General features: G+C 45.2%; 1 protein-coding gene across 2 annotated transcripts in view; it reads left to right on the top strand.

Annotated features, from left to right (window-relative positions):
• Positions 1 to 16,443, top strand: part of SLC36A4 (solute carrier family 36 member 4) — a 1,006,806-nt gene that overhangs the window by 287,189 nt on the left and 703,174 nt on the right. The window lies entirely within an intron of this gene.

The following is a 16,443-nucleotide window of genomic DNA, read 5'->3' on the forward strand; positions in this document are numbered from 1 at the left end:
CCTGGGCAGCCCCATTCGTTAATGGTGCCGCCCCTAAGGACCTTAAATTGCTGCTCACCGATTAAGACCTTACCGCCACAGGCCAGCATAGTTGACCGACTATCTGGCACCCGCCTACACTGAAAGGTCATACCCTCTTAGCAAAACCCTCAACCCATGCGAGTATGTTCCTTATCAATAAGGCATTGCCTGACTCTGTTAGGTAGACCCCATCTCGCAAATAAAACTGTTCCCCCAAAATGCACCAGTGAGGTATGCTCTGCAGGTGAGGAGTTCGAAAAAGTTTGTCTATCTTGTTGTTGACCCTCTTTACCGACTGACTCACCACCCCTCCATGGAAGCCTAGGTATCAGCTGTGACCACACTATAGTGCAATCCGGTAACAGTCTCGCCAGCCACCCTGCTGCTGAGATGATTTCTTCCAACAAGACCCGTCTGCCCAAGTCTACTAAGTCATTCCCTCCCAGGTGCAGGATGACCACTGATGGCGGTAAGGAGTGTCTACTGAGTAAATCTGACATATAGCCCCTAAGCTGATTCAGGCGGAGACCCCCCCCTGCCATGGAAGGAAACCTTGAGACCCCCGCATTCCGCCCTCCGTCTACCCTCTCCTGCAAGAAAAATTGGTTTAGCACGTTTCACATAGGAATGACCGACTACCCAAACAAAAATTGACAAAATGCAAAACTCGGTCTGAATCAGGAGGGTACAGTGAGATCAAAGTTTTGCCCAAAATCGTGCCTCCTAACCATTAAGCAAAATCGCCTATGCCACTTGGATCAGTATACAGAGTAACTGGCTTTTCTGAAAACAGTATGAGAATGCAAAACTAGCTGGTGGTCAAAACAACTTTCTATCGTGCAAAATTTAAACTGGATTAAACAGTATGATGAAGCAAATAACGAGCTGTTGAAGCAATTTTTCACAGTGCAAGCTTGCCCTAAATCAGCTGTAAACGTGCTTTATTCAGCACCGATGCGTTATGTGAGGACCCCTTAACTTGCTAGACACAGTGAAATTCAGTGATTATCTCGGGATTCCGCCTCAAACCGGAACTCCCTGAGACCTAAATTGCTTTTTGCATTACACACACAATGCTACGTCTGCCCCCCCTAAATACAACAGCGATCCGTTTAAATTTGCCAAACCCTGCACCGGACTCCCACCCAGATGCTGCCGAGGCAGAGCCTGCTGCATGTGTGAAAGCGTTCTCTTTATGGCTCCAAGCGCACACATGCTCTGATGGGCCCAACCACGAGCGGCCGTGCCTCCGAGCCCGCCACGTACCTTGCGGTCGATAGCCTGACCATAAACAATAACCGCCCTTTGTGCCTGCAGCTCCCTTGTTCCCGTCCACAAAAAACGCTTCCCACTGCTGATCGACGACGCTGCTCAAAGCTGCTCCCTTGTTCGGTTCAACGCCGACCGCCGCTCCTACTCGCTAAAAACCTGAAAAAAGAAAAGAGAAAATTAAAAGCCCCACGGCGGGGCTGGGCGCAAGCGAGCCTGGGAAGCGCGGGACACAAAGAGGGCGGCTCCCGCACTCCCCAGGCTCTTAAACCCACAGGTCCCGCCCCCCTGACCTGGAAGCGCAAAACTGCTTCCGGGCCAAACGGCGGGACCAATCAGGACAGGCGACACAGGTTGGGCCGGGCCCCGCCATGTGTGCGTGGGGGCCGAGCGGCCTCCCCTTTCCTAGCTGCCAGTATATGGCAAAATATGTTAAGATAATGCGGTAAAAGCTTATTTTTGGGAGGGGACCAGGGGCCAGATGTAGACCGTTTTTAGCAGTCGCAAACCGAGATTCGGGCTGCTTGCAACCGAGAAAAAGGGTTGTAGCATATATCAACCCTATTTTGCGAGTCAGTAACCTGTTACTGACTCATAAAATAGGGTTTGTGAGCTGCTAACAAAAAGGGGTGTGCAAGGGTGTCCCTTCCTAATGGTGAGTAGCAGGGGGATGTATGATTGTTTTGCAACCAGAATAGGGTTGCAAAACAATCGCAGTTTATTGTCTACTTGAAGTAGGTGGTTAGCATGTCGCAAACAGGAAGGAGTCTCCAGGGGGCTCCTTCCCTTTTGTGATTGGCAGCTAAAACGTTGTTTAAGAGCAGGCAGTGGTCCAAATTGCGAGTCACAAAAGGAAATGGTCATAGATCTCGCCCCAGATGAACAAATAGTTTTGCACGCATATGCGAGGTACTGCTATGTTATGCTCCTAAATCCACCTAGCCTGAGAAAGGACATTGACCCTGATTAGGAAGTAGTATGTAGGTAAGTTATCACCAAAACCATTTCCGTGCATAACCTCAAATAAGTATTCTTCGTTATTAAAACTATTTTATCATAGAAGGAAGATCTGTCCTGGAACAATTTCATTGATGTCACTGGAGTTTGTGGGCTCACCAGCACAGCCCACCCGAGGCTTGTGACGGAAAGGTTGCGTCACGACCATGGGAGGGGTTAAAGTATGTGAAGAAGTCATTAGGCATAAGTGGAAACAAAGATGAGGAATTCAATGAGCAATACCCAAACTCACCTAGACGGAGGTGCACTAAAATAATTAGGGGATTTCTTTAACCTTTTACGTGCTGTTTTTTTTCACCCCAGTGTTTGCAGGTTTCTAAGTGGTGCTTATTGTTTGCCACTAGACATAAAGGCTATCTAGGGTTGTGTGGCTTGCATGGATGCCTTTACTTTTTCCTGACCAGATTACCATATAAATGTTAAAGCATTGGTGAAAAAACGAAATCTACTCATTTATTTGATTTAAAACTCCATAATTTATAGCCAATCGCAAAAGTCCTACTATCCTGCACTTTTACATTTTTTCTAATGAAAATGGTTTCACTTATTTGTGGGTGGGCATGTCTTACTAGGCAGGACTCCGTCCATTATTTGATCATGTCAAGTCTTTGTGGTGCCAATATGGCCATCACTTGTTTACAGTTGTGGTCTATTCTTTTCACTTGTGTTAGGCCCACCCACAAATGTAGGTACCCTTTTTGGGGTCGACATGAAGGAATGGAGAATGGTAAAACCTTTATCATTGACTCCAAGATTTCTGGCCCTTGAATTTGAGAAAAAATGTGTTTTGACCCATACTTCAACATTGGTCAATTTAATACAGTTCATTTTGGATTAAAATCATAAAACGACATCATTTTGTGTCACCAATTGTTAAAAATAGACACATTAAAACACTACACAAGGTACAAACTACATTTCGTAAATACACATTACACCTATAATTAGTTCCAAAAAGTGTGATTAAAAATCATCTGCAAGTATTATTATTCTTGCAGGTGTTGGTGGCCAGATGTATTTTACATTATCCTAAAATGGTTTAGAAATTACAAGGGATCAGAGGGAATTCTAGCATAAGCGAAAGCAGAGATATCGTTTTTCCTCATTTACAATTTACAACCCAGCTAAAACCACTAAGCTTGCATATCAGTAATTATATAATCCCATCCCTACAAAAACAAGATATTTAAAATTCGATGCAAGTCATATTAAGTCGGTGCTAATTACATAGAGTAAAAATTTGCCATAACCAACCATGATCGTCATTTGACTGTACAAGCCCTCGTGGACAGTCACTCAAACAAGTTTACTAGGAAGCAAGAAAACCTCTAACATTAGGGTCCACCATGATTCCTTTCTACTAATTTGACCTTAGTGGTCCCCTATTTTGGCTTTGTATTTACCCACCTACAAATTGATATTTGTGTACCGTAGGTGGTGAATTTACCCATAGTAAAAGGATGGTAATAATGTTTTCGGGGACTATTTTCGTAGCGCAACCCACCTAGGTGACGTAATGCTTTCCTTATATGTATCACTGATAATGTGTAAGCTATTACAGACAGAAATATCAAGTCTGCACAAGTGTCTAAACCCTGCTCTGTGGTGCGTTATAGACATCTTAAAAGAATAGTGGTTTGATATAACATAGCCTTGGTGCTGGATAAATTTAGAAAAATAACTAATAATGGATTGCTGTTAGAAATGGGGGTCTCTAGTTGTCAGAGGTAGGTACTGTTGTCCAAATGGGGACCCTTGCTTCTAGTCAGGGTAAGGGGGAACACTCCTAAAATAACTCCTGCTTAACCCATTGGTAGCTTCGCATGAGCAGACAGGCTTATTTCAGAGAAGTGTGTAAAGCATTTGTGAACACATACAGTAACATAGTGAGAACACTACAAATGGATACCACACCAGTTTTTTTCGTATTCTGTATCTAAACCAAAAGAAGGCCAAACGACAAAAATCCACAATTTGGGATTAAAAATAAGGCTTTCAAATGGTAGAAATAGTTTAGTTCAATGCAAGTTGTAAATGCAACACTTTTCTCAAAAGTACTTTAGATTCGTCATGCAAAGCAAACAAAATAGCTGCAGGAAGTTGATGCGTCTGTTCCTAACACTCAAGACAGGTGATGCGTCTGTTCTTTACTGCAGCGCAGGGGAGGTGATGCGTCGATTCCTTACTGCGTGGGGTGTTGATGCATCTGTTTCTTACTGTGGCCCCAAAAGATGCAACAGTCTTGTAGCCTTGATGCGATGAATCGATCCGGAATGATGCGTGGTTTCGTGCAGCCGCACAGCAGGCTTGCGTCAAAATCGGTGCCGCGATCTCGGACTTCCGAGATCGTTACACCCAATGTCATTGTGGAAGGCAGGCACAGCCCTATTCAGGTGCAGGTGCTACTCCTCCCAATACTCCAAATACAGATTAGGCCTGTTCAGCGCAGCCTTGACTCATCAGACTTGACTCATCAGACATCTGGAGCCACTGCCCCTCTCTAGCCCCTGTCATCCAAAAGCCAGACATGCAATACGCAAACCTAGCAGAGGCACACTGGATGGTTAGGCAACATTGTAAAAGTGGTATTTTCAAACTCAGAATGTAAACATCACCCTCACTAAAAGATGCACTTTAACATTCCGAGTTCAGGCATACAAATTTTACTTTTCTATCTTGTTCCTAGGGTCAGTTATGTTTATAAGATGTTATAAACAAACTCCCCATTCTGTCCTATGGGAACAGATAGCCTTGCAATACGGAAAAACAAAAATGGCAGTATTTTCACTATCAGGACATGCTACACACATCAAGGCATGTCCTACCTTTCACATACAATGAACCCTGCCCGCAGGGGTACCTTGGGCCTACCTTAGCGGTTGATAATATGTAGAAAAGGGAGGGTTTAGGGCCTGGCAAATGTGTGCACCTGCCAAATCGACATGGCAGTCCCAGACTGCCCACCGGCTCTGAAATGGCAGGCCAGAGTTACATTTTACAGGCTGCTTCTGTGGGTGGCACAATCGGTGTTGCAGTCCACTAGCAGCATTTGATTTACAGGCCCTGGGCGCACACAGTGCACTGTACTAGGGTCTAATAAGTAAATCAAATATGCCAATCATGGAATCACTAATCCATAACATCAATTTACGAAGAGAGCATATGCACTTTAGCACTGATCAGCAGTGGTAAAGTCCCCAGAGTCCTAAAACCACCAACAGGTCAGAAAAAATACAGGAGGAAGGCAAAAACTTCTGCAAAAAGGGCCACGTCCAACAATTGCGGACTAGGTTGAAAGGTTATCACAAGGGCATTTTGGAGGCTGCAGTTTCCTTTTATGATCCTGAGGAAACGAGACATACTGATGCCAAATTCCCACCCTGAAGCATATCTGTAATAACCTTTAAAATTGATTTTGAAAGGTAAGGAGGTAATATTGGACTACCGGGAACAGGTCTAACGATTTGTAGTTCCTAACAGATTCTTTTACCCTCTCCTTTTCTAGTCGCCTCCCATTACTCACTAGCTTTAAGGATCTCTTCAGGGCAGCTTTTGTTGTTAATACTAATGTCATCAGATGGTGGTCAAGTCCTCATTTATCTGATGAAATCTTTGAATACATTGAAACTAGGGATGGCCCTGACCCTATTAAGGGCTGGAAAGTTGGCAAGAATCAATCGAGTGAATCTGGCCTAATTGTTCTGACCAGTGGTTCAGCGTGTCTTCCAGAAAAGGAATATCCAGCTCATAATGGCTAATAAAGACTAAAGAAGATCTTGATAGGGCGAGCAATCTCTGAGTTTATTTATTCTCATAGAGTTTAATTTGTTTGTTACAACTTCTAAAACAAAAGTCAACCTCCTACGGTGCAGCTGGTACACATTTAGCATTGTATAAGGCCATAATCTTCTTTACCGGCTTACAGCCCAGTTTAGCTGAAAATCTAAAAATGCCCTTGGTCATTCTTAGCAAATTATTACCCTCATGTTGTTTAACACCCATAAATTATTGGCAGTAAAGAATGAACCCAGGTAGCAAAAAGAGTCGACCTTGGTCAGGCATTCCTCTCCTGTAAAATGACTTATGTTTTTGTCATGCTCTGCCGCCAATCATAGTTTGTGTTTTGCCTAAATGTATCTTTAGATAGCGCTCCTCCATAAATAAACATGACATAACGTGTATTTGTAATGCGCACGTTCACCCGGAGGCTTCTTGGTGCTAAATAACAGATGCTTATTGTTAGCCAACTCAATGGTACTCTTTTTATCGACCTCAGATGGATGAGAGGCGGAGAGAACCCGCCAGGATTTTAACCTATGACCCTGAGGTCGAACACAGGCCCCTGCAGTGGATGCATTAGTCCAGTGAGCCACCAGACCCAGCCTAGTCTCTGCAAGAGAGTCAATTATCTTTTCCAGACCCCGACCAGTACGTGAAATTAAGACTGCGTCATCTAAATAAAGTAGCAGGGGTATTGGGCGACGATCTACTCTGCGGGCAGAGCTTTAAGGATGGTATCAGTCTCATTAATGTGCAGTGAGAAAAGAAGGGGGGCAAGGACACAACCGAGCCTAACCCCCCTTCCAACCTGAAAGGCCCTTGAGCACTGTCCCCCGCCCCCTCCCTCCCCCACCACCCAGGTCAAATGTCACTTCTGCAGAGGTCTGAGAATACAGTCTGGCTAATGAGCTAATTCTGTTCACCAGGGCACCCAATTTCAGCAGTACATTCCATAGCATTTGACGGTTCACCCGATTGAATACGCTGCTTAGATCCAGAAGCAGAGGTAGAGTCACTGCCCCTTCGCATTGATTTAAATGTAAGCACTGTTCTACCTTCCTGATACCCCTGTGGAACCCATACTGACAATCATTGACGAGAGAGTTCTCCTCAACCCAGGTTTCCAGTCTCCTCAGGAGAACCCTGCCCAACAGCTTTCCAGACGAGTCCATCACGGATATCAGGAGGCAGCACTTGGGGCTACCCCATCTCCCTTTCTAAAAATTGAAATAATTGTTGATTCGGTCTATGAAAAGGGCTATGTCCCCTACCACAGCATAAAACACCACAGATAATAATGGGTCTCATAGACCAGGTAGATTGTTATAACAGTCTGTTGGGACCCCATCTGGGCGTGCTGCCTTCCAGCTTGCACTGCCCCTTAAAACCTCAACTACCTCTTTTACCTTGAAACGTAAATCGAAAGAATAGCTAGTTGCGCTTTGTTTCCGGCCTCTTCTGTGTCGGCATTAGGGTTAAAAACGGAGGAATAATCATCAACCCAGGGTTCTGCTTCGATTAACGAATCAAGTTTAGGGGAGTTATTCTCTTTAAACAAGGGGATGTTAGTATTTGCCAAAATAAAGATGAATCTTTTATTTCAGCTGCTTTTTAAATATTTTCTCAAGTCTCTTAGTGCAATTAATTTTTCCGGTTAGAAATTGTCTTTTTATTATGTAAATATAATAATTATATAAGCAGTGGCCAAGGCCTTTATGCTTTGTGGCAATTTAATATTCCTGTTGTGCAGGGATGGTTAAACCAGCCCAAAGCTAATGGCTTCACCTTCCCAGCTGGTCTGGTTACATTTCTGATGATTATATTGCAAAGCTTGTCATGCACCTTTCTAACTCTATCTAAATTTAACGGAAAATCGAGAATTCCATTAATCTCGTTCAGACCCTTCTTTACTATTATTCTTGTGTCAGCATTGGATCCATACCCGCCCACTTTAGCCTATAACCATTTGGTCTGGCCAATACAACATTTTCTGGTCTTTGATTTTTTGGCTTTGTCACTTCCAATCGTTAATTTTAGAATATTATGATCATTGAAATACTCGATTCTACCATGAAGGTGATGGCATGTTATTCTAAAATTCGGAAACAAGTATAAAATCGATAGTTGAGCCACTAGCTCGTCCAATAAACGTTGGGCGCAGATGATCTCTATTTTTGCAAATCGAGCTGGTAAACACAAGATTAAATTTAATAAGTAGGATATCTTGTTCCTTTCCATTAATGCTGTGTGTTAAATGGACCGTTGCTTCATTAGTGGCATCCGTAAAGGCACAGGTGTCAATCTGGATCTTATTACACAATAGGATATTAAAATCTCCTGCCCAAATTATTTGTACTTCCTTGTGTACATGTTTGAATATTTTTTCCAGCTGTTGTCAAAATTGTTATAAAAATAAATTCGCAAAACATAGAATTTTCTTTGTAATCTAAAGAGGCAGTTTGAGAATATGGAGAGACCATAATGTTTTGTTTTTATTTACATTGGTAAGCGTAAAGAAGAACCTATTTTGCAAGACCTACTTTTGCTTTCCCAATGGCCGTTTGGGTGGCTGGGGTACAATTGAACTAAATCCTTCCACGTGAATGCTATCCACGTTTCAAACAGACAAAGCCAATCTGTTGTGGTTCTATATGCTTTCCAGTGTGGTGTATCTATAGATGTTACAATACCTGCTAAATTCCAGGATGATAAAGTCTGGCCATGTAGAAATGCAATGCAATGCAATTAGCACTTAGGCTTTTATATCTAAATTCGTTTAATTTACTTCCTCTAAGGGGCAGATCTCACAGTAATCTGTTGGGGTAATAGTGGCATGGAGATTCTGCTCAACTGCCATCAAGGATTTTTCCTGCTCTTGCGACTGTTTACTTCCAAACTCTATAGGGGTGCTGATCACAATTTGTTTTTTACAAATCCGATCCCTGTTCAGATTCCCAGGGATAGACTGGGCTTGAAATAGATTTCACTTGATTGGCCAGCTCCTTCAAGGAAGTTTATTTTGATATTGACTTCAGCGAAAAAAGATTTTACAAGATTTTCTATTATTTCTACTTTAGTGTGCAAATTTTTGATCTTTTGAAGTGATCTCCCCTCCAACACTGTAGAGCGGCCAGTCATTATTTGAGTTTTAGGAATAGCAATACTTGTCTATTTAGAATTGCAGATGAAGCAGTCAATTTGACACTTTCTTTAGCAGTTGCTCTGCTTTTTTTGCTGATGGAAACATAAATTAATTCTAGGGCAACGTTCAAAACATAAGTATTGGTGCGTAGAACCAACTATGCCAACTCCCTAGCAGCTAAGCCCTCTAATACTCGCGGTAATATCAAGTCCTGAATTAAACAGAAACCCCCAAGTGCCTCCTGCTCAGTTGAATCAATCTGGGTTTGAATGGATTCTAACTCATTTATTATTCCCATTGCATCTGCCAAATAGCGTGTAATGCTATTTTAGGTGCTCCTGTTTTGATCATTGTGATTTGAGTTGCTTTCCTTTTTCTCATATCACCTTAAGATGAAAGTAGTGCTGTGGGGTGATTAGATGGTAATAAACCTTCTCTAGTTTCGTCAAACCCACAGCTCTCTTCAAATATCCTGTGCCTGCTGCACTGGCCGCCAGACACTATACCCAAGTGTGCAAAAATGTTAAAATCAAGAACTAATAAAAGGTGTAGGGTTTGTTTATGCACCTATAAATTACAAAGTGAAAATGTCCTAAGAATCAGAAACATGGGCCAGTACAGTACTTATCCCCACTTAATATAAGATCCAAGACTGTGATCTCAGGAAGGGGTATTCCCAGTAACATAGGACAGTCAGACTAAAATGCATCCACTTTGCTCATGGACCCAGATGGGCCCTAGTTTATATATAATACAGCCAGGTGTACCCCTCTGAAGTGGTTATTGACACAAATCTGTGTGTCGCTCAGGGGTTTGTGGAGTACCCCACAAGCTGCGCAATATGACATTTAATATGCACAGTAATTCAGTGGACAGGTGGTAATTAGTTACACTGCGTCGTCTCTCCTCCATGCATGGTTGACTCAGACAATGAAGGCCCTTACACACCTATGCAGGTATAGTTAAGAATTTAGACCAGTTTATATCAATACGTTTGTTCTTAGCACCTTTAAAGTCACAGCCACAAGGGGTGGCTCAGCCTGGCCTTTATCAGGTGCTGACGGGCACAGGATGGGCCTGCCCTTGGCCTGGGTACATCATGTGCAGCGATGCAAGTGCACTTATAAGTGCTGATGTGGGGGGGCATGGTAATGCCCAGCAGCACCGTCTACGACAGGGGTGCTGGGTCTTGTGGTCCTCCTGCTGCCCCAAGAGCATTTAGTTGCCTGTCCGGTGGCTTCCTCCTGTCACAGGACAGCCGAGTGGCCGGGCCTCCTTCTTTGCCCCCATAAGTGTGTAAATACACCCTGTTCAGTGGGGATAGAAGTGCGCTTATAAGTGCTGATAAGGCGGGTGTGGTAATGCCCAGCTGCCTCCTCCACCATAGGGCTGCTGGCATTGTAGTCCTTCTTCTGCTCTGAGAGCATTTATTTTCCTGTCCGGAGGCCTCCTGTCATTGAGTTTCTGGGTGGCCAGGGCCTCCTTCCCTGCCCACTGAAGAGTGTAAAAGCGCCTTCATTGGTCTTTCTGGGTAAGAGAATTTGGTGTGATCCATGCAAGGCTCCAAATATTCTATTGCCCCAAGTATTTACTTTGCAGAAAATCACAGGGTTGGGATGGCTTCCTGGGTGCCAGTTGACCAAGGGCCTGAATACTGCAGCCATCTCCCTTTGAAAGTGAAAGGGCCATACATGTTTTCGGGATAGTTCTGACCTTTAGAGGGCTTTATTGTTTAAAGAATTGTACTGGTATCCATACAAACCAAACCAACATGGAGTCTCAAGTTTGAGAAATGTACAGGTTGGTAGGGTTTACTAGTGCCAATGGACCCAGAGCTCGAATACTACAGTGATATTCTGTATCATGTCAGAGGAAAATGGGATTTATTTGGATGTCATTTTGACATATGAGCTACTAAAGAGGGGGGAATCCCCTGATTCTGCCTCCCTCAACTGGCAGTAAGAAAATCTGGTGCTGGATATGGGGGCATCCAGATGCTACAAAGGGCAACTGCTACCACATTCCATTTTAGGTCGCAACTAGCGGCAGCGCGCATGGACTGTTCGCTCTGCGAGACTGCTGTAGTAGAGTATGCGAGAGAAGCCGTTCCCATTCTCTGCTCATATTTTTAATTGGCTTGCGTCATTGTCTTTCGTAAATGCTGCCTTCGGATTTGTTAATAGGGTTATTAGTCCCTCCTTAGTACGGCCTTGTCTTCATTTGTAACCTACCATGGCTACTGGCCCCTGTACTTCGGTTGTTACACAGGACCTGGTATTTAGTCTGTAAGCATTATTTACTTTATTGAGTTTCTCTTACTGCAGGCCAAACATGTGCTGCTTCAGCTGAAACCGCTTGTGGTTTTTTTAAGCAGCACGGCTGCCCCTGTAAGACAGGTACCTGCTTTCAACCACTTTAACCCAGCAATATCTCATGTCTGTTTCACCCCCCCCCCCAAGTAAAATCGATTCCGAAATGATTAGCGAATTAACTCATGTGAATTCCAGGTAGCACATAATCCTGTGCTAATGGGCTGAAGCTGACAACAGCATATCTGCTTTACATGTCATCTGTGCTAAAGCCACCTGACTGGTTGTTTTCAAAAGCTAGTTTTACTAACAACACCACCACCACTACCAATACCACCACCACCAATGCCACCACCTCCACTACCAATACCACCACCACCAATGCCACCACCACCAATCCCATCACCACCAATACCACAATCCACCACCACCAATGCCATCACCACCAATACCACCACCCACCCATATCACCACCACCACAACCAATACCACAACCACCAATGCCACCACCAACAATACCACCACCACCACAGTATTATGACCACCAATACCACCACCGCCAGTACTACCACCACCACCACCAATACCACCACCAATACTACCACCACCACAAATACCAATGCTGCTGCCAATACCACCACCACCAATACCACCACAAACACCAATACCCCCACCATCAATACCACCACCAATACCTCTTCCACCAATATCACCAACACCACCACCACCACCAATACCACCACCCACCAATACCAATACCACCAATACCACAACCAATACCACCACCACCAATGCCACAACCAATACCACCACCACTAATACCACCATCAACACTACACCCACCAATACCAGCACCACCAGTATCACCACACCACCACCAATACCACCGCCAATACCAGCACCATGAACACTACCACCACCAATACCAGCACCACCAATATCACCACACCACCACCAATACCACCACAACCAATACCACCACCACTAATACCACTACCAATACTACCACTAATACCACCAATACCACCACCACCAATACTACCACCACCACCAATACAATACCACCGCCAATACCAATTCCACCTACAATACCACCACCACCAATATCAATACCACCACCACCACCACCAATACCACCAACACCACCATCCCCACCACCAATACCATCTCCACCATCAATACCATCTCCATCATCAATACCGATACCACTGCCAGTACCAATACCACCACCACCAATACAACCAACAATATCAATACCGCCACCCCCAATTCCACCAATACCACCACCACCAATGCCACATCCAGAACCACCAATACCACCGCCAATATCACCAATACCACCAATACCACCACCACCAATATCACCACAATACCACCGCCAGTACCATCAATTCCAATACAACCAATACCACCACCACCAATACCACCACCACACTACCACCAATACCACCACCACCAATACAACCACCACCAGTATCATCAACACCAATACCACCACCAATATCAATACCACCGCCACCAACAATGCCAATACCACCACTGGCGATACCAATACCACCACCACCAATACCACAACCAATACCACCACTAATACCACCAGTACCACCACCACCACCACCAATATCACCACACCACCACCAAAGCCACCACCAATACCACCAATACCAATACCATCAATACCACCACCAATACCACCACCGATACCATCACCACCAACAATACCACCACAACCAATTCCACCACCAATAATACCACCAGAACACCACCAATACCACTGCCAATACCACCACCACCAATACCACCACCACCACACCACCACACTACCACCAATACTACCACCACTACCAGTATCATCAACACCAATACCACCACCAATATCAATACCACTGCCACCACCAATTCCACCAATATCACCACCGCCAACACCACCACCAATACCACAACCAATACCACCACTAATACCACCAGTACCACCACCACCAATATCACCACACCACCACCAAAACCACCACCATTACCACCACCACCAATACCACCACTGATACCACCACCACCAACAATACCACCACTACCATTTCCACCACCACCAATACCACCACCAAGACCTATACCACCACCACCACCAATGCCACCACCACCAATTCCACCAGTAGCGCCACCTATACCACCACCAATACCACCATTACTACCCCCACCACCACCAGTATCACCAACACAATAACACCACCACCAATACCACCACCACCACCGCCAACAGTGCCACCACCACCAATACCACCTCCAATACCAATGCCACCGCCAATACCAACATCAATCCTACCATTACCAATACTACCATCACCAATACTACAGTCACAACCAATCCCACCACCACTACCACCACCAATACCACCACCACCATTTCCACCACCAATACTGATACCACCTCCAATACAACCACCAGTATCAATACCACAGCCACCAATACCACCACCAATAGCAATACCATCACCAAGACCAATACCACCAATGCTACCACCAATACCACCAATACCAAGAATACAACCACCACCAATACCACCATCCCCACTTGAAATACCACCATCACCACCAATACCACCACCACCAGTACTACCAATACCACCACCAATATCGATACCACTGCCAAAACCAATACCACCACCAATATCAATACTACCAATACCATCACCAATACCACCACCACCAATACCAATACCACCACCAGCAATACCACCAGTACCACCACCACCAATACTACCACCACCAACAGCACCAATACCAGCACCACCAATACCACCACCACCAGTACCAATACTGCCACCAATACCACCACCACAAGTACCACCACTACCACTAGTACCACCAGTACCACCACCACCAATACCACCAATACCACCACCAATACCAATATCACCACCACCAATACCACCACCACCAATACCACCACCACCAATTATACCACCACCAATACCACCACCACCAATGCCACCACCACCAATTCCACCAGTACCGCCATCAATACCAACACCAATACCAAAACGAATACCACCCGCACCAATACTACCACCATCACCAGTATCACCACCACCAATAACACCACTACCAATATCACCACCACTGCCATCAGTACCACCACCACCAATACCACCACCAATGCCACCGCCAATACCAACACCAATACTACCATCACCAATACTACCACCACCACCAGTAACACCACCAAATATACCTCCACCACCAATACCACCACTACCTCCACCACTGCCAATACCAATACCACCACCACCAATACACCACCACCACTAATACCACCACCAATACCACCACCAATATCAATACCACAACCACCATTACCACCACCACCAATAGCAATTCACCACCAATACCATCACCACCAATACCACCAGTACCACCACCACCAATACCACTACCACCCCCACCAATACCACCAATAATATGAATGCCACCACCACAAATACCATCACCACCAATACCACTAACCACCACCAATGCCACCACCAATACCACCACCACCAAAACTACTACCACCACCAATACCACCTCTGCCAGTACCACCACCACCAATACCACCACCAACCAATACCACATGGAATACCACCACCACCATTACTACCACTACCACCACCAATGCCACCACCACGAATACCATCACCACCAATACCACGAACCACCACCAACGCTACCACCAATACCATCATCACTAATACCACCACCAGCCATACCACCACCACCAATACCGCAACCACCAAGTCCACCAATACCACCACCACCAATACTAATGGCAATACCAATACCACCAGCAATACCACCACCACCAAAACGACCTCTACCACCAATACCACCTCCGCCATTACCACCACCACCGGTACCACCACCACCACCAGTACCACTAACACCTCTACCACCACCACCAACACCAATGCCTCTACCAATTGCACCACCACAATACTATCACCGATACCACCACCAATACCACCACCAATTCCAATACCACCAATACCACCACCACGGTCATTACCATTAACACCACCAACACTAATACCACCAACATAATACCACCATCACCAATACCACCATCGCCAATACCAGCACCACCAATACCACCATCACCAATGTCACCACCACCACCACCAACACCAACACAACCAATACTACCAATACCACCAGCAATACCAATATCCCCACCTACCAATACCAACACCAACACTGCCACCAATACCACCACTACCACCACCACCAATTCCACCACCAACAATAACACCACCACCAATACCACCAGCACTAATACCACCCCCAATACCACCACTAATACCTCCACCACCAATATCGTCAACCCAAACAACCACCAATACCACCACTAATACTACTACCAACCAATCACCACCACAAATGCCACCACCACCAACACAACCACCACCAATACTACCACCATCACCACAATACCACTGCCAATACCAGCACCAATTCCACCACCACCAATACCAATACCACCAATACCAGTACAACCAACACACCACCAATACCACCACCACCACCACCAATATCCCCACCAGTACAACCACCAATACCACCACCACAAAATCGATCACCACCACCATTACCATCACCTCTGCCAATACCACCATCTCGACCAATACCACCACCACCTATATCACCACCTCCACCAATACCACCATCAATACCAATACCACCACCACCAAAACCACCACTACCAATAACAACACCACCAAAACCACCACCACCGTAACCAACACTACCACTACCAATAACACCACCACCACCACCTTTACCACCACTACCACTACCGAAACCAATACCACTGCCACCAATACCACCACCACCATGCCAATACCACCACTAGTGCCACCAAAACCACCACCAATA

Source organism: Lissotriton vulgaris, chromosome 8 (assembly GCF_964263255.1).
Source record: "Lissotriton vulgaris chromosome 8, aLisVul1.2, whole genome shotgun sequence".
NCBI lineage: Eukaryota > Metazoa > Chordata > Amphibia > Caudata > Salamandridae > Lissotriton > Lissotriton vulgaris.